This window comes from Rana temporaria, chromosome 5 (genome assembly GCF_905171775.1).
Source record: "Rana temporaria chromosome 5, aRanTem1.1, whole genome shotgun sequence".
In the NCBI taxonomy this organism is placed as follows: Eukaryota; Metazoa; Chordata; class Amphibia; order Anura; family Ranidae; genus Rana; species Rana temporaria.
In genome coordinates this window covers 262345163-262364735 of record NC_053493.1, presented here as the reverse complement: position 1 = coordinate 262364735, position 19573 = coordinate 262345163, and the positions used below count along the sequence as shown (strand labels likewise).

At 37.2% G+C, this 19573-nt stretch overlaps 1 long non-coding RNA gene across 3 annotated transcripts in view; it reads left to right on the top strand.

The window, feature by feature from the left end:
* Positions 1 to 19340, top strand: part of LOC120940760 — a 64311-nt gene extending 44971 nt beyond the window's left edge. The window contains exons 6-9 of one of the 3 annotated variants that reach the window (XR_005749476.1): positions 5084 to 5140; positions 10628 to 10719; positions 15802 to 15952; positions 18096 to 19340. This is a non-coding gene — a long non-coding RNA (uncharacterized LOC120940760). The remainder of the gene's footprint in view (positions 1 to 5083; positions 5141 to 10627; positions 10720 to 15801; positions 15953 to 18095) is intronic. The other 2 variants (XR_005749474.1, XR_005749475.1) reach the window with 2 other exon arrangements.
* Positions 19341 to 19573: the final 233 nt, after the last annotated feature.

Sequence of the window (19573 nt, the reverse complement as noted above, 5' to 3'; positions counted from 1 at the left end):
TTACTACAGTAGGGAGTACAAAAACTAGAAATATATAACCAGAGTAAGTGCTTATATTGTTCTTAAACTTGTGAAAAATGGAGAATAGAGTATCTGTCAAGTAGAACATTAGAAATGATAACCCTATAGAAAATATCAACGCTGCATTGCAAAAGGTTAATCCTATATAACACCTTACGGAAAATAGATTTTTTTGTTAGACCTTTTAAAAAATTGTAAAAATAGTGTAACTTAGTAAAACTATGAGAAATATTATGAATAGCTTGGGGGTCAGGGTGAAGAACACTGTCTGACCAAGAACAATTTTGATGTGGACAATAATGTCCAATACTCACAAAAGGAGCCCCATCCATTGAAACAATGGATACAGTAATAGACATGTGCACACTGAAATATTTTGTTTCGGAATTTCGTTTTTGTCAGAAAAATAAATGTATTTAGGTACTCCTGAAAATTTGTTTTCATTTATTTTGTTTAGTTAAAAAATGTATTCGTCCGAAATTCCAAATTAATTAAGGTTGAATCTGTCACAACAGTACAACGCCGCAATCGTACATTTTTGGTCGAATGTTCCACCTACAAGCTATAGAAGAATTCTAATGTTGTATAACACTAGTAATAATTATATTTATAAATTATTATTACTAGTCAACCAACATTCGATAGCCTATGGGCTGAGCATTCGACCGGAAATGTACGATTGCGGCGTCGTACAGTTTAGCTGCTTGTCAAATCTTCTTAGAACTTTCGACAGACACCATACGATTTCAATGACAGATTCGACATTTGTATGTTTTTCACTGCTTCTTCGAATTTTCGTCATTCATGTCGAATGGTCTACCCCAACACTGTCTCTATAATGTTGAATCTTTTCTCTCTATGTCGAATCTTTCCTCTCTATGTAGAATAGTCTTGGACTAATAGAGTTAAGGTTAGGCACATTCGACCGCAGGTTCGATAGACACAGATTGCTATTGTCAGCGTCATGTCAAATCTTCTATCTATATCGAACTGTTGTAGCAACGAAAACGTAAATAAATAATTTTTTATGTCAGATCTTTCGGATTTCGGATTCTGCATGTTCATTTTCATTTGTTAAAATAATAACCAAAATTCCCGAAATTTGGACGAAAATGCATTCGGACAAAAACGAATGCACATGTCTAATAGATAATATGATTGGTCCCATAAGAATCTCCACAAACTCAACCATGATTTAAGATACCTTTGTAAGTAGGGGGACAAACTAACGGAAGCAGAGTAGATCAGCCTCAGCAAGGAGTCTATGAAACAAAAATGTGCATGCTGTATATCATATATTGAAAAATTGAAAAAAGAAAAATATATAAGTTTGTATAAAAGGTACTATGATATACCAACTAGAGTCATTTTAAATGAGTAGATCAGATGTTTACTTTGAGCTGTCAATTAAACTTGCAAACTTTCAAAACTTTAATAACTTTTCTTTGAACTTGATAGGAAAAGTTGAAGTCTTTGATCAATATTTCCTTTTAATTCATATCTTTTCCGTTTTGCTGTATTTTTAAAGAGAGAAAACTATGTTAGCCGATGGAATGAGACATCCTTATTATCAGGCATTCATATTTCTGAAGCATTGTCTCCATCTTATTTTATCCCGATGTGTGGCTGGGGTAGCCCAGATAGGTGAAGTATGGGGAGTAGAAGGAGGTCTTGCATCTGCAACTGGATCTAAATGTCCCAACTTCACCAGGATATCTTATATGAGCAGATTGTAATACAGATTACTTTGTTATATTAAGGACAAACAATGTTTTTCTTTGGTGATTTTAAGACAAATAAGGCTTTCTTTTGGTGATATTGTTGTGCAGAAATTATTTAATTTCTTATGAAATCCATAGACAAAAATATAACAAAACTAAAAAAAAAAGTAAGCAGGAAAATGATGAACGCTTATCCCTTTTATTTACAGATTTATGAAACAGGGTAGATACAAAAGTAGCAATGTTACTTTGTATCTCTCTAACCCGCCTCTGAACAGTGTTTATAAATACTGTGTCAGGCAGTCCATTTTTTGACTTCAGAAGCTTCTACCGCTGCTGTATTACACAGCAACTCCTGCCTATTATTTTGTTAGTCAGGAATAGTCAGCAAATGTGAGGAAGGAGGTGTGACAGAAGGGCGGAAGGACAGGGCATACTTTATACTTGTGAACTTGTGTATATTTCAACGTTTTTGCAACTGGTTAAGTAACAACATCTTGTAACTAAATGAATATGGTACTACAGCGCTACTAATACTAATTAATCAAAGAAAAAATAGAAATAAAAAACTAAATAATACCGCTGCAGACACAAAAAGGGTGTACAAAACCAATAATAGTGAGAAAATAGGTGTGTTGCGCTGATAATAACTTATTTCTGCGTACAAAATTATATAAGAAAGGAGACCCCCTAGTAAACTTAATACACAAGGGATCACAAGTGCAAAATAGACAATATTAAATCATCCAGTGAAGTGCCAGTGAAGTGCTAGGAATGAATCCCTATAAAGATCAGCATGCAATCTTCATGGGCAACTGCAGCAAGTCAGTACAACCTCTGTCGCATGGGAAAAAAGGGAGAGAGACACCACAGTCCAATATTCATGGGATAGTTCAAAGTATACAGACTTCACTCCCCTGTAACTTTTCACTTCAAGACAGTGCCGCTCATGTAAAAAAGAGAAAACACAGATATGGTGCAAATAACGTATAAATAGGAAGAAAAACCAATGCAATACAGCGATTGCACTCACGGAAGCCTCGATCACATTAGGCTCTGCTGTAAAGTATAACGAACGCCGCTCAGTGCTTAGACGATCTCCTCAGGTGGATGGTCGCGTCACTCGGCTCCTCCCCTTAGGGGAGGAGCCGAGTGACGCGACCATCCACCTGAGGAGATCGTCTAAGCACTGAGCGGCGTTCGTTATACTTTACAGCAGAGCCTAATGTGATCGAGGCTTCCGTGAGTGCAATCGCTGTATTGCATTGGTTTTTCTTCCTATTTATACGTTATTTGCACCATATCTGTGTTTTCTCTTTTTTACATGAGCGGCACTGTCTTGAAGTGAAAAGTTACAGGGGAGTGAAGTCTGTATACTTTGAACTATCCCATGAATATTGGACTGTGGTGTCTCTCTCCCTTTTTTCCCATGCGACAGAGGTTGTACTGACTTGCTGCAGTTGCCCATGAAGATTGCATGCTGATCTTTATAGGGATTCATTCCTAGCACTTCACTGGCACTTCACTGGATGATTTAATATTGTCTATTTTGCACTTGTGATCCCTTGTGTATTAAGTTTACTAGGGGGTCTCCTTTCTTATATAATTTTGTACGCAGAAATAAGTTATTATCAGCGCAACACACCTATTTTCTCAACATCTTGTAACTGCGTCGCAGTGTACTTCTGAGAAAAAAGTTGTGAACCCATAACCTTATATATTTCTGCCTTATACAGTAAAACCTTGGTTTGAGAGTAACTTGGTTTAAGAGCGTTTTGCAAGACAAGTAACATTTTTAAATACATTTTGACTTGATATACAAGCAATGTCTTGACATAAGAGAAATGTCATGTCACAACTGAGTATATAAAAGAAGAGAGGTGCCTCTAAGTGTAGCAATATGGTTACATTTAATGAAGGTACAACATTTAGTAACTTGCATGGTTGATGATTAAAAGAGGCACATCTTAGTATAAAAGCATCCAGGGTAAAGCTGTCCATATAGACAGACCTCCTCACTGCCATCGACATCATCCCTGCCATGCTGCGCCCCACAAGCGTTTCAAGCCTCACTTTCAGATTGCTCTACTGCAGGGTAGTCCTCCCGGTCATGATTGCAGACTGACAGCGGTGAGAGCTGGCGGTACGGAGGACGGTTTGTGGACAGCTTTACCCCGGATGCCTGCATACTTAGATGAGCCTCTTTTATTCATCAACCGTGTGAGTTGCCAAATGTTGTACCTTCATTAAATGCAACCATACTGCTACACTAAGAGGCACCTCTCTTCTCTTTTATACCCTGTAGCTCCTGCTCGATTTTGCTTTTAATCCCCTTGTGGAGGCTTCCATTTGGACATGGAGGCTTCCTTAGACATTTTATGGTTACTCAACCTATCACATTGCTATAATTTTTTTATATGGGCTATAAAGTAAAGGACTTAAGAATAAATGGTTGTGGAACGAATCATCTGAGTTTCCATGATTTCTTATGGGAAAATTTGCTTTGATATAAGAATGCTTTGGATTACAAGCATGTTTCTGGAACACATTACGCTTGCAATCCAAGGTTTTACTGTATCACCAAAAAAGTAAATGGTTGCTAAACAGATAGCAGTGTCATATAGTAAAGACCTGTATAAGAGTTAAAAAGTATTTTGGGAAGCTCCTTTCTACAAAGATTTCAGTTCATGTACATTTTTGTGAAGCTGTGATTTTATGAATTTGCAAATATTAATGGTTAGGTTAAGGGGTGAAAAGGCGAGGTTAAGTGTTCATTTTTAGGGTTGGGTTAAGAGGTAAGTGTTGGCTCAGATTTAGTATCAAGGATTAATTTAGGAAGTAGGTTAAATTTTAGGGTTTGGACAAGGGAATGGTAATGTTAAATTTAGGAGTCAATTGGAGCTCCTCTTTACTTTTTCTTGGTTTTCTGTCCTGCAAATCTCATGCATACTACTACCTCACAGGTGATTCTCAGCACCAAAAACGAACACATCTGCTTTTTTGGGATGTCGTGCTTGAATAGCCTTATTCAGACCATGTTACAATGCTTCAATGAAATAGGGTCAGTGCTCTTATATGGCCATAACAAAATATTGATTTTTCTTTTTCCTCTCTAAGCTACTTTTTTGTAGAACAAAGCCAAATGCCTTAACATTCTGCCACAAAAGTTTTCATAAAAATTATTTTTTTCCAGGATTACAAAACTATTAGGGCCCTGAGACAATAAACCCAGCTCCACATTATCATTATTCCTTTATTGGGCTTTAAAGTTGGAATTCATTTTTAGTATTCAGTGTTTCGTTTCCTAAAAAAAGTTAAAATGTTGTTTTATCTACTTTCAGATTGCTTCACAATTGGAGCTATGGAAGATCCAGGATTCATTACCAGAACTGAGATAGGTAAAAAATATTATTTTTAAAGCTGTTGTTTTCATGTTAAACTCAGCAAAGCACCTACTTTCCTATATTTTTCTTAGGACTGACTTGTAGATAGAAATGTTAAAATGTGCCTGCACATCTTTTGTTGTCACCCTAGATTTTATCAACTATTTTATTTATTTTTAACCCTGGCATCTTGATGCGTCCCCTTTTAGGAGCAAGGGCTATGTGATTTTGATGAGGATCTCAGTTTAGACAATGACAGGGTTAGTATAGATTTCAAGGGGTTATGTTAGTGATAAGGTCAGAGGTTAACACCAATGTTTAAGGTTGGGATGGGTAGTAAGAATGTAACATGTCTGAGGTAAATGTAAGATTATATGCCAAGGCCTGCGTTTTTAGGATTGAGGGTTGTGGTTAATGGTTTTCAGGATACAGTTAAGAGGACGGTTAACTGTGAGAGATAGATTAAGGACATCTTATATTTTTTTCTATTATCATGTCAGTATAAGGACTTGTATGTACAGGCATGTTGTTGCATCTTGATGGATTTTCTTTCTGTCAATAAGCAGCTCAAAGCAATTTAAATCTACTTAATCTTAACATATCTTATCTTAATAACACAAAAGCAAATCAAACGTAACACAACACAGAATATAGCTGTCTGAGTTGCTTTTGAACTTGAAGGCTGTTTGGAAGAGTTATAATAATCAATCTGCATTGCAATTTTGGCTTAAGTGAACACACAAAATTCTGAAATTTGCACTCACTGTCATCACCCGCTCCTACTTCAATCATTGCTCCAGTGTAAAAAAAAATCATCTATAGAAGCCCCATGTAATATATCTGTCCTAAGTTTTGCTAAAACTTGCAATTGGGCAAAAAATATATCACCTACAGTATGCAATGTTCTCATGTTACCTCCTATTGTTTTACTCAAATTTTAGCTAGAGAAAATCAGCCAGATTCAGAAAGACTTACGCTGGCGTATCTACAGATACGCAGCGTAAGTGTACAGATGCGCCGTCGTATCTATGCGCCTTATTCTCCATACTAGATACGCCTGAATTCTGGCTTAATACGACCAACGTAAGTCTCCTACGCCGTCGTATCTTGGGTGCATATTTACGCTGGCTGCTAGGGGCGCTTCCATTGATTTACGCATCAAACATGTAAATGACCTAGATATGCCGATTCACAAACGTACTTGCGCCCGTCGCAGTAAGCTACGCCGTTTACGTAAGACTGGCGTAAAGATAAACCACCAAATAGCTGAGTCTAAGTCGTGTAGAGTATGGAAGTCGGAACTGCCGTCGGATTTTACGTTGTTTGTGTAAGTCATACGTGAATGGGCCTGGGCGTAGGTTACGTTCACGTCGTAGGCATTGAGCCATCGTATCTTAGGGAGTATATGCGACGTGATTCTGAGCATGCGCCGTTCGTTCGGCCATTCATTTACATGGGGTCACGGTTAATTTTAATACAACACGCCCATTACCTTCCTAATTTGAATTAGGCGGGCTTACGCCAGCCCATTTATGCTACGCCAACGTAACTTACGGAGCAAGTGCTTTGAGAATACTGTACTTGCCTCTCTATGTTACGTCGGCGTAGCGCAAATGAGATGCGCTACGCCGATCTAAGATACGCCGCTCTACCTGAATCCGGCTAAATGTGTAGAACATTGAAAAATCAATAAGAAGCCTTAGCCAGTGACCCCACTCCCAAGCATATATTTTAGTGACTTTCTGCTTGGTTGTGTGTTTGTGTGGGTTTTCGTTCACCAGTAAAATGTATTTGGCATCTATTTCATGCATCAAAAGGAGTGGGAACATTTTTTGCTTTGTTTATCTTTATAAATAAGCCTATTAAATCTAAGGCAACCCATTGTCTACTTAACTTTCACATTGCAGACACTCTATCAGGATCTAATGCCCTGTTGGTCCCAGTGCACAATGTCAGGAAAATACTGTTTGCAATATCATAGTCTATTGTATTTATTTTTTGGGTGAAGCTTGCAAAACTGCATTCATTTTAGATAATTACTGTGTCAGAGTGTTTATAATCCCCTGTTTACACAATAGAAGAAAAATGGGTTGCCAGAAGTCACACAGATCATGTTGACCTACATTGCTCTGAAGAGAAATTTCTAAAAATGTTTTGAAAAGATACAACTTAACGTGGCAGAGTGTGCTTAAGCTGTTCATGTATATAGCACCTTTAACAAAAAATAATGTAGTGCTAATGTTTGAGTTCTACCTCTCATTTCACACCCAGCTCGCAATGAATGAGTAAAATGACTAATGATTGTAAAGGTCAAACTTGTGAAGAACTTGTTGGCGCCAATTATTTACTTAATAATTTAATTCTGAATGCAGCTGAATTTACATGTTAGGTCAGGGATCCTCAAACTACGGCCCTCCAGCTGTTGTAGAACTACACATCCCATGAGGCATTGTAACACACTGACATTTACAGACATGACTAGGCATGATGGGAATTGTAGTTCCTGAACAACTGGAGGGCCCTAGTTTGAAGACCCATGTGTTAGGTATATAACTAAAAAAAACATATATTAAATGCTTTTGTGTGTGTGTGTGTGTGTGTGTGTGTGTATATAGAGTATATATATATATATATATATATATATATATATATATATATATATATATATATATATATATATATATATATATATATATATATATATATATATATATACAGTGGGTAATATTGGACACATCACCATTTTTCTAGTTAAATATATTTCTAAAGGTGCTATTGACATGACATTTTCACCACATGTTGGTAACAACTAGGGATGGGCTTCGAGTTCGAGTCAAACTCATGTTCGACTCGAACCGCGGGACACCCTGTTATAGTCTATGGGAGAAATCTAAATGCTAATTTTAAAGGCTAATATGCACGTTATTGTCCTAAAAAGTGTTTGGGGACCTGGGTCCTGCCCCAGAGGACATGTATCAATGCAAAAAAAAGTTTTAAAAACTGTAGTTTTTTCGGGAGCAGTGAATTTATTAATGCTTTAAACAATAAAAGTGAAATATTCCTTTAAATTTCGTACCTAGGGGGGTGTCTAGTATGCCTGTGAAATAGTGCATGTTTCCCGTGCTTAGAACTGTCTCTGCACAAAGTGTCATTTCTGAAGGAAAAAAGTAATCTAAAAATCACTCGCGGCTATAATGAATTGTCGGCTCCCGGCAATTCAGAGAAAATTAATTCATAAAAAAAAAAAGTGTGGGGGGTCCTTCCAAGTTCAATTACCAGGCCCTTCAGGTCTGGTATGGATATTAAGGGGGAACCCTGCTGTCAATTAAAAAAAAAAATACGTGGGGTTCCCCCCAAATATCCATTCCAGACCCTTCAGGTTTGGTGTGGATTTTAAGGTGAACTCCACCCCAAATTTAAAAAAAATGGTGTGGAGTTCCCCAAAAATCCACACCAGACCCCTTATCCGAGCACGTAACCTGGTCAGCCGCAGAAAAGAGGGGGGACGAGAGAGCGCCCCCCCTCCTGAACCGTACCAGGCCACATGCCCTCAACATGGGGAGGATGTCCCCATGTTGATGGGGATAAGGGCCTCATCCCCACAACCCTGGTCGGTGGTTGTGGGGGTCTGTGGGCAGGGGGCTTATCAGAATCTGAAAGGCCCCTTTAACAAAGGGGACCCCCAGATTCGGGCCCCCATGAGAATTGGTAATGTAGTAAAAGTCCTTTATTAAATGGTGGTAATCCACTCTCGATCCACGCTCCAACGTTGACGGTATCCAGCGACGGGTAATCTCCTCTCCGCCGGAGTCCAGCGATGAGAAGATCCATCCAGGGCCGGGATCCAGAGCGCACACATCGCCGGCCGCCTGTCTCCACCGGAGACAGCCCGGCGAATGACGCAGCTTAAGCCAGTGACCGCTCTTATATAGGGAGCCGGTAGCCGTCAATTAATTATAGCCACGAGTGATTTTTAAATGACTTTTTTCCATCAGAAATTACACTTTGTGCAGGGACAGTTCTAAGCACGGGAAACGTGCGCTATTTCACAGGCATACTAGACACTCCCTAGGTACGAAATTTAAAGGAATATTTCACTTTTATTGTTTCACTTTATGCATTATTAAAATCACTGCTCCCGAAAAAATGATGTTTTTAAAACTTTTTTTTGCATTAATACATGTCCCCTGGGGCAGGACCCAGGTCCCCAAACACTTTTTAGGACAATAACTTGCATAAAAGCCTTTAAAATTAGCACTTTAGATTTCAAACGTTCGAGTCTCATAGACTTTAACGGGGTTCTAAAGTTCACACAAACTTTTGGTCTGTTCGCAGGTTCTGGTGCGAACCGAACGGGGGTGTTTTCGGCTCATCCCTAGTAACAACTCATGCAATCCATACATACAAATAAACCAAAACAAATACGTTCAGAAATTAAGTTATGTGTAATAAAATGAAATGACAAAGGGAAAAATAGAATGATGTGAATAAAGTTTTTTTTGTTACATTTTAGATTTTACCGTAAGGCATAAGTTATTTCTCTACTCCTTATTGCCGTTGAAAGTCCCATATATGGGGGTTCTCTTTTCTTAGTCATTTCAGGGATGTTGCCAATTACCAGCTATATTTTTCATATGTTTTATACAGTGATTACATCCCTCTTTTCCCAATTGTCTGGAATGCTTTTCTAATGGCAAACAGCTCAACATGTTATGCTATACCAGCGAGCTGTTAATTAATAAGAAAGATAAAAAATTCTAGCCAATAAGAAAAGGGTGACAGTGATACTCTATAGAGATTCATAGTTAAAAAGCTGTAACATAGGAGGAATAATACAAGCTTACAAATGTGTCTATATACAAGTACTGTTAGATGGGATAGTAAAAAGAATATCAAGGGTCACGTGCAAAAAACACAGGTAATGAGTAAATGTAGTAAACCATAGCAACTAGAATTCACTTTTCACTGAGCTGTCAGTAGAATAAAATATTACTGCTTTTCCTTATTCAGTAGGCCCATTACTATTCTCCCTTTAGGGTTTACAAATGCTACAAAGAAAGTTGTGTCAAAATAGAAAGATGCTCCACCCTACAGATCTTTCTCTTTAGTACTGTCTTACCTCTAGTGCCATTTGTCATAGTGAGAAGACATTTCAATGCTGGAGTGCTCTTCGCCATAATTACAAATTACCATGGGAATCCCAGCATAGGAATGTTCCAGATTCACTTATCACTCCAAGTACAGGATGGGAGTGTTGACCTTGTTAGAAGTACATCTTAAGTCTTTACGTATGGCTGCTATGAGAAGAACCCTTTCCTACTGCCAATATCAGCCAGTCAGAATCCTTGTTTAAACCTTGTTTAAAGTTTGATTGGCCGCTGTGGATAACATTTTTTTAAAGGCCTTTTCAAAATAGGCTTCAAGTTTCCTGAGTCTCTTTTAAAGTTTAAAATAATATGTGATACAGTAATTTCCTTATTAAATTGTAATATTTTGTTTCAGTTCAGATTAATAATGGAGGAATAAAAATTCACTGGTGAAACAGAGAAGGTGATTGGTGAAAGGCTGTATGGACATGGCCAGCTTTATTGATGGTAAGGAAGAAGCCTTGGGGGACTTTATTGAAACTAAATAGCACAGCTGCATAGAAAACCATCAGTGTGAGTGCATCCCTTAAATAAATTGTCAGATTGAAGGTATTATGTGCTAGATTGATAACTGTAAGTAAATAACGTTACCGGTAATGCTATTACAACACTAGCATTTGCAAATGTCATGACTCTGTAAATGTGCATTAGATGAGGTCATATTGTTAGTTATGAAGAGATGGTAATATTGCTGCTTTTACAGAATTTGCTGCCTTGTCGGTTAAGGTGACATGTTTTGTAATACTCTGTAATGACTACCGGTAGTTGTATTTTAATACATAGAAACAGATACCATAAAATACATAGGTACCTCTATAATTATGTCAGCTCAGTGACATAGGACCCAGTGTCAAAGATTAGAGAAAAAGATAGAGAGTGGAGGGAAATGTGTGGACTGTCACTGCTGTCTACTTTTAAAAAAAATAAAAATAAGATTATGCTGGCCCTCTGGCTTTAGTAATTTCAAAAACACTGAATCTGAACAAAGTCAGTGACCCAGAAAGTACTGGCATCAGCAACATTGACATGACAGCCAGGCAAACAACATTTTTTAAAGCGGATGTTCACCCTAAAACAATTATATACCATTACATCCAGCATACTTCCGACATCTACAGTATGCTGGGGTTTTTTTGCCATACATACCGTTTTATTGTTATTTTCCCCCCCGGCTTCCGGGTTCTGGCTCCCGCGGGAATGGGCGTTCCGATGATTGACGTCTGGTGAAAAACTTCCCCTGGCGCATAAGAAGCGTCACCAGTTTTCCGTAACTAGCCGACCCGCGAGTCGGCTCTATATGGCGCCTGCGCAGTCAGCTCTACACGGCGGGCGCAGGCTTATGCACCAGGGGAAGTTTTTCACCAGACGTCAATCATCTAACCTCTGAATAGGAACGCCCACTCCCGCAGGAGCCAGAACCCGGAAGCCGGGGGGAAAATAACAATAAAACGGTATGTACGGCAAAAAAAAAACAGCATACTGTAGATGTCGGAAGTATGCTGGATGTAATGGTATATAGATTTTTTTTAGGGTGAACCTTCGCTTTAAGTAGAAAGTCAGAAATGACAGCTCATATATTGCTCTCTTCACTCATTTCTTTTAACGTTGGCCTTCATTGATTTTTGTTATCCCACTTGCTTAGAAGAAGGGTAGTTGTAGGGGAAATTTGGGTGGAGGGTGATGCAGATGTTGTGCTGATTGGAGGATGCATTGGGGGGCCTGGACCATAATCAGCATCAATGGGAATCTCCTATTTCCATTCTTGAGGGTAACTTTTGGAAAAGTCAAAGAAATACAGTGTGACTTTTTATCATTTTATACTACATATGATGCTGTGTAAGAATTCACCCTAATATACACATCTTTTATCTTTTTTTATTATGAGATCATTTATCTCTATTATTATATTATCCGTGACAAACCATGTTATCACTATCATCACTCGAAACTTCATAATAACAGTGCTGTTGTAATCAGGAATGTATTTGTGCTAAGGGACTGGAAGGCCAGTGCCAAGGGCAGCAAGATTAGAGCAGGCAGTTAAACCTGTCAAAATATATTCATATCTTGTCACCTCTGGATATTACTGTTAAAGCCCAACTCCAGGATGGAAAAAAAAAAAACTTGCAAGTAGGCCTGCACTGCAAGGATTAAATGCTTGCCAACTCTAGGACAGTGTTTCTCAACCTTTTTTCAATCAAGGCACCCTTTAAAATTATGGTGAGAATGAACTACAGTGCTACTAACAAATAATCTCAAAGGAAAACCACACAAAAATAACCAAATAATACAGCTGCAATCATAACAGTGAACTAAACCTAATAATAAATGAAATAATGGTGATGCGCTCATATCAACTCATGTGCAGTGTGAATCGTACATATATATTCAAGCAATTAAGCCTGGTGCAAAATAAAAAAACACTCTTATTGTAAATGTGAGTAGATCATGAAAAAGTCCTGATAATGAATCGGTCAGTCTGCAATGCTTCTTCCCTAATTGCCAACTCTCACTTCAATGTGATCAGGTTACAACAACCTCCAGCAGCGATCAGGTGTTTCCAGTTGTATTCAGTCACATGCAAAAGAGGAGGAAAGAAAACATAGCGCAATATTGTAATATGTGGATGTGGATAAAGGCTGCACTTATTGCACTCACGTATCCTCGCATATGCTATAGACAGGGTATGTTGCCACTCAGTTAAGTGGACTCCTCACTTGGGATAGACATCCGATGGTCCGTCAATGTAGGCTCCACCCCCACGCATATCGTCACTCGTCACGTGACTTAATCATGGGTTTCTACCTCACATGATCTACTCACATTTATATTAAGAGTGTTTTTTTATTTTGCACCAGGCTTAATTGCTTGAATATATATGTATGATTCACACTGCACATGAGTTGATATGAGCGCATCACCATAATTTCATTTCTTTAAAATTATCAAATTATATGTAAATTTATTGAAAGCTGTAGTAAAGTTAGTAATAGACAGCAGTTAAAATCTCCTCACATAAATGGAACGGCTAGTGTGACCTGATCACCATTAAAACAGTACCTTGTAAAGCAGTAGGATGGTAACAAGCTATACAAAGCAATACTGCAGTGGTGGATGTCTCATGGATCCGGAAAGATCTGCTACAACGGGAGAACAACACACAAGCCAGATGGAGGGTCAGATGCTTCAAACCCAGCTCCAGTGGAACCAAGGAACAGCAAGAACAACCTCTAACAAGAGTCGGCAGATGGATATGTACAAATGTGACATCATAAGCTTGGGGAACACAGATTCAGAAAGAGGATTGGAGTGCAGAGAGGTGAAGAGCAAGCCAAAAGGAGGAGAGACGGTGAGAGGCTGTTGTCATGACAATGCGTTTTGGCCCTTCTTTAAGTCATCAGGTTGACTTGAAGGAGGGCCACACCCCGAAATGCGTTGTCACGACAACAGCCTCTCACCTCCTCTCCTCCTTTTGGCCTGCGCTTCACCTCTGCAGTTTCACCTCTCTGCACTCCAAGCCACTTTCTTGATCCGTGTTCCCCGAGCGTATGAAGTCACGTTCATATGTTTCCATCTGCCGACTCTTGTTAGCGGTTGTTCTCACTGCTCCTTGGCTTCCTCTTCTCTATGGCCACCCTGTCGCCCGCCACCGGAAGCCTGGGTTTGAAGCATCTGACCCTCCATCTTGCTTGTGTGTAGTTCTTCCGTTATAGAGGAGCTTGCTGGATTCATGAGAAATCCTCCACCGCAGCATTGCTTCATATAGCTTGTTACCATCCTACTGCTTTACAAGGTACTGTTTTAACCCTTTTCACTGCCCAGTCCGTACGCCATACGGACCTATAAGCTTATGGTCACTTCAATGACCATAAGCTCATATCAGAATTGTTCAGGAGACTCTGACTGAGGTTCAGCAAGAGAATGACTTTTAGGAGTCTAAAAGCAAGTTCCAAGAAATGTAAACCCATCTTTGCTATGCTCTCTCTTGAATTGTGGTCTGTAGAAATGAAAGGTAATCCTGCGTATAAACAGATATCTACATGAAAAGGTGGAGCTTTTACAAAAGATGCCTAAGGTAGCATAATGACTAAATAAAGCCCTGGATTTACTATATAATGTGTGTAATATGTATGTAATACGCTATGTACTACCAATAATAATCTTAATTATTCATGTCATGTGCCATTTTACAAAACCATTAAAGGAAGAGAGAAAGTAGATATTGCAAATAATCTTAAAATATTATTTTCTTTTTTTTGTTTTATTTTGTTTTTTTCACAGCTGTTGTGCTCAAATTTATTTTGTAGCTTATAGGAATATATTTTTGTTGAATAATTATAAATACTTTCACTTATAAATATGCCATTAAAATGCTGCACACATTTTTTGCCTTATCTAATGTTTTTCATAATTAGGACAACATTTGGCTAATTCAGTAAAATGTTACACTTGGAAATACCCTTTGTTATTCATATAACATATATGTTATAGATTGTGGAACAGTTTACCTTTGATTTAAAGAGACACAAGTACTAGAAGAAGTTAAAAATACTGTTTTTCTACCTAAATCTTAGATTTTTATATTAGTTTTAGTGAAAATCCCTGCTTAAAACTGAATTCATTCAATGGATCTTAATTAGCTCTCCACCCACACTTTCACTAGGCTTGTTTCTCCAGCAGAGAATCACTCTCAAGGTTACTGTAAAGCAATTACAGTAAGACCTTACCTACAAGTTCGTTGAGGTGTTAATTGATTCAGAATGAGAATGTAGATAATTAACCAAAGGACAAACCGTGATAGAAAAGGGACATTTGTATAACTTTACAGACAAGGCCTTGGATACTCACAAAAACCCAAACAGCTGGTAACCTGTAAGGGTAGGATGGCCAGAAGTGACCTCTTTAGGTGATATATTAAAGTTCAAAAACTGAACATATTCAAGTTTATTTTAAAATGTGAAATGTCATTATGTTTCTTTAACTCATTGAGTAGTACAAGCTGTGTGGTTTTGTGCTGTTGCATGAAAAAAAGAATACCAACCGCCTATGCTGCCAGTCAATGCATTTGATCTCCTACTAATGTATATTAGGAGTTTGCCTCAAATAAAACATTTTTTATAACAAAAATGTTATACTTACCTGCTCTGTGCAATGGTTTTGCACAGAGAAACCCCAATCCTCATCTTCTTGGGTTCCCCGCTGACGCCCTAGGGGAAGGTATAAAGGTAAAAACCGTTCAGCATTTAGAACCACTTTAAACATCTCCAATTATATCGAGACTATATATTGGCTGTTTTTTTGGACAAATACATGAAGCTACAGGCATAATAGTTTGCTTTTATTCTTTACCATTACAGTGGCCCATTCATCTCTGTGTGCTCCTGGGGTCCTTGAAGGTGTCCCTGCGTGTCTGGCCACTGTTCGTGGTGGTCATATCCCTAGTAATGTAGTTTTAATTTTCTAAATATTGAATAAGCAGACATATGGAGATACTGGTAACTGTATTGTATCTGTTTTCTTTCTCTACAGAACTTACATTCAACCCCTGATGAAGAAAAAATTAAGAAACACATATGGCCACACAAGAATTTAGAATTGTTGTGATATGGAGTGTTAGTAAAGCATATGGATATTACATAAATATGTATCAGCCAGCAATTTTGTAACAGAATGTTTTAAGGTGAACAATAAATTATATGGATTTTTAATGAAAAAATTTGTAATTGAGTTGGCATGCATAAGTTGTCTCATTTTCTTACTGTGACAGGTTGTATTAATTGTAAGAGATGTCATACTAATATTGTGTGACATTAAAAAAAATGTATTCTCCAGGGTCTTTGCTTTCAGAAAATGTATAATGTTTTGGGGATTTTAAATAATCCCCAGGCCTAACATGGGCAATTTAACATGTGTTTATATTTTTTATATTGAATTTTTTTTATATTTGAAGCCATTTTTTTTAAAACCACTTAAAGACCAGACCTATTCTGACACTTTTTGTTACATTTAAAAATCTGTATTTTTTGCTAGAAAATTGAAACCCCCAAACATTATATATTTTTTAGCAAAGGCCCTAGAGAATAAAATGGTGGTCTTTACAATATTTTATGCAACACAGCATTTTCACAACGGTTTTTCAAAAGCAATTCTAATGCAAAAAACACAATATGTAACCCAATTTTTTAGTAAAATATAAAATATGATGTTAGGCAGAGTAACTAGATACCTAAAGTGTCATGCCTCAAAAATTGCACACGCTTGTGGAATGGTGACAAACTACGATACTTAGAAATCTCCATAGGCAAAGCTTTAAAAAAAGTTACAGGTTATCAGTTAGGTCTAGAGCTAGAATTATTGCTCTTGCTAAAACATTTGCAGCGTTACCTTACCTCTACCTTTGAAAGTATGAGATAAAAAAAAAAAATATCAAATTCTTTCCAGAATAAAAACTACCTTTGTTTACATTTTCCTTAATCAAAAGTGAGCAAATGTTTGTCACTTCTGATCTCCTAGACCATAGAGATGATGAAGGATATTCCAGTCCTCGATCACCTCTATGGCAATGGGCCCCAACCGCTGGATCAGATCCCAGGCTACCCAATAAAATGGGTAAGCCCGGGAAACAGGAAAGCCACACCAGGGAGAGGTGAAAAGGAGGGGGGGGGCGATTCCTCCCGCTGCTTTTAAAAGTGGTCCAGTGGCTAATTAGCCACCCTTTGCTTTTAGCAGAAAGTCAATCACCGTCTGAAAATTTTAATACCAGGGTTATGGCTGACAGCTGCAATATATATATATATATATATATATATATATATATATATATATATATATATATATATTTAAAACAATACCTGATTGTGCAGCAAGTGGTTAAGTTGTTTAGATCGGATCGGAAATGTTAGAACCCTTGTTTTTGTCTTGATGGCCATTGTCACTGAGAACAGTGGAAACTGATGGAAAAGCTAAAATTGTACAGTTGTCATTGAAACAAGAAATTCTTCCAATGGGAACACATGTTCTGGTGACAGCTGTCTAAGAAGAGATTTCCTGTAGTGTCTGCTGGGCAGGAAGTGAAATCTCCCAATGGGACACATAGGGATCCGTTTAGCAATGTTTTCACTCACAATTCACACAACTTTGTATCAAAATTCACACATTTTCATGCATTTACAATCGATGTAAAAATGTGTGAAGATTGTAATGTTGAGTGAAAACATTGACAAATGGACTTCAAAGAGCAACAGCAATGCATGGAACAAAATTTAACCATGCCTACTATCCAAAAAAAATAATTATAATTTTTGATATATTTTAACATTTATTTTAACTTAGCAAGCAGTCCTTTCTAACCACTAGTCACTCGTGCAAGCAAAGATTATCAGAAAGGTGACTTGATTAACAGTGATACAGGGCAAATATCAATATTATACAATCAGAATGGTCCTGTATGTATGTAATGATTAACTTTTGGATGAAAGCTTCTGTTGACTATTTGTCACAACTCCATTGCTAATCCTCGTCAACGTTTAAGAACCTTAAAGAATTATATTGGTAATCATAAAGATCCTCTTTCCTTGCACCTCTGTTAATCCACAAACTACTAATCCCAAGTACTAAAGGATCCCAAACATCCCCTTTCCGCAACAGTGGTTTAAACAAATAATCCATACAGTTTTTAAGTTGTTGGTACTTTGACAGCATTTATTGATCCTACTGTATGTCTTCTTAGGAATAATATTTGTGAAGGTTATGTACAGAGGTTAGAGCAGAGAATGAATATTTTCTAATTTATATTTTTTAATATATGTTTTCTAATTTCATAGGTCAACTAAGCAGATCTCGTGGATATTGAGGCAACTGGTACAATTGCTGTAAATGTATCAAGTGGCTGGGACATTTTTAAGCCCTGTTATATAGCAAACAATAAGCACCATGCTAAACTGTTATTGTTGTATTCAGTTTGTTGCTGTTTTAAATCCATCACCTTTAAATAATAAAGAAAAAAAGGTATTCAGTGGCTAAACATTTATTTCTCATATTGTGTGTGCACTGCCTCATTTCCTTTTGATTTCTGCACATATATCTCTTCTATTGCTGTAGCAGTTGTTATCAGCTGCCTGCAGAATTAATTTGATTGAGACTATTGAAAGTGTGCTAGACAGAGAGAATGAGATCATTGCATTCATAGCTGACACATTTTTTTCTGTGTGTGCAACAAACATTTTTCAAAGCGAAGCAATTTATTGCATGATATTTATAATGAATTCATTCTTTGTGAATGTCTAAAATCACATTCTGTGCTATGTGATAACAGCTTAGTACATTAGTATTACATAATTATTAGTGTAAGTTATTGTAAATCATAGCTGAGGACTGTGTAGTTAGCATTTATTCCATTTGCTTGTGTAGTTTTTTTAAATTAATGCTGTGAAAGGAAAATAAGTCATGTATTTATTTATACTGTAAAAATTATTGTAGAGACTTAAAAATACATTTTGTTATTATTCTTCTTTGTTTCCCTTTTAATAGGAATATCACCAGTAAGATTTTTCTAGCCACTACCATAATAATGCATATAATAATAGAAATAAACATAGAGATGTGAGGAGGTTGATTAAAAAAATATATATATCTTTACACGGAAGGCTTTTTTAGATATTTCTGTGGCTTTACAGCAAGTTTTCATAAATATAGGTATTTGCAAAAGATACACACATTTATACATTTAAGTAGGTTTTTATTTGGGTATAAACATTTTATAGGGATACCTAGGCCAAGTGCTGTGGATCATCCCATACCCCTTCAACCTGTTTCAGGAATCACCTAAGAACAGCTTTAAGGGCATTCAGGATCCCAGAGACCTTCATTGTTTTCTCAGGAACCCAGCCAATAGGTTTGCCAAACAACAATTGCATCAAACAACACCAATTTATTGGGGCTCTTAGAGTAGTTACCTTAACAATCCCCGGTGAAAAAAAGAATTGTCAAAGTCTAAAAAAGACAAGCCACACTGCCCAAGCATAATTTAGGTTTCCCATTTTTTGAAGGATGATAATATATACCAATATATATTTATCAATGTTTTGTACTAAAATGAACAGATTTATTTTCTTCATGGTTTCAGTCTTTCACTTTGATGAATCTAACGTCCAAACTCTCATTATTTAAGAGTTATGCCGCGTACACACGATCATTTTTCGGCATGAAAAAAACGTTGTTTTAAAAAAAATTCATTTAAAATGATTGTGTGTAGGCTTCACATAATTTTTCGGGTTCTGATAAACAACAATTTTTTTTCCGA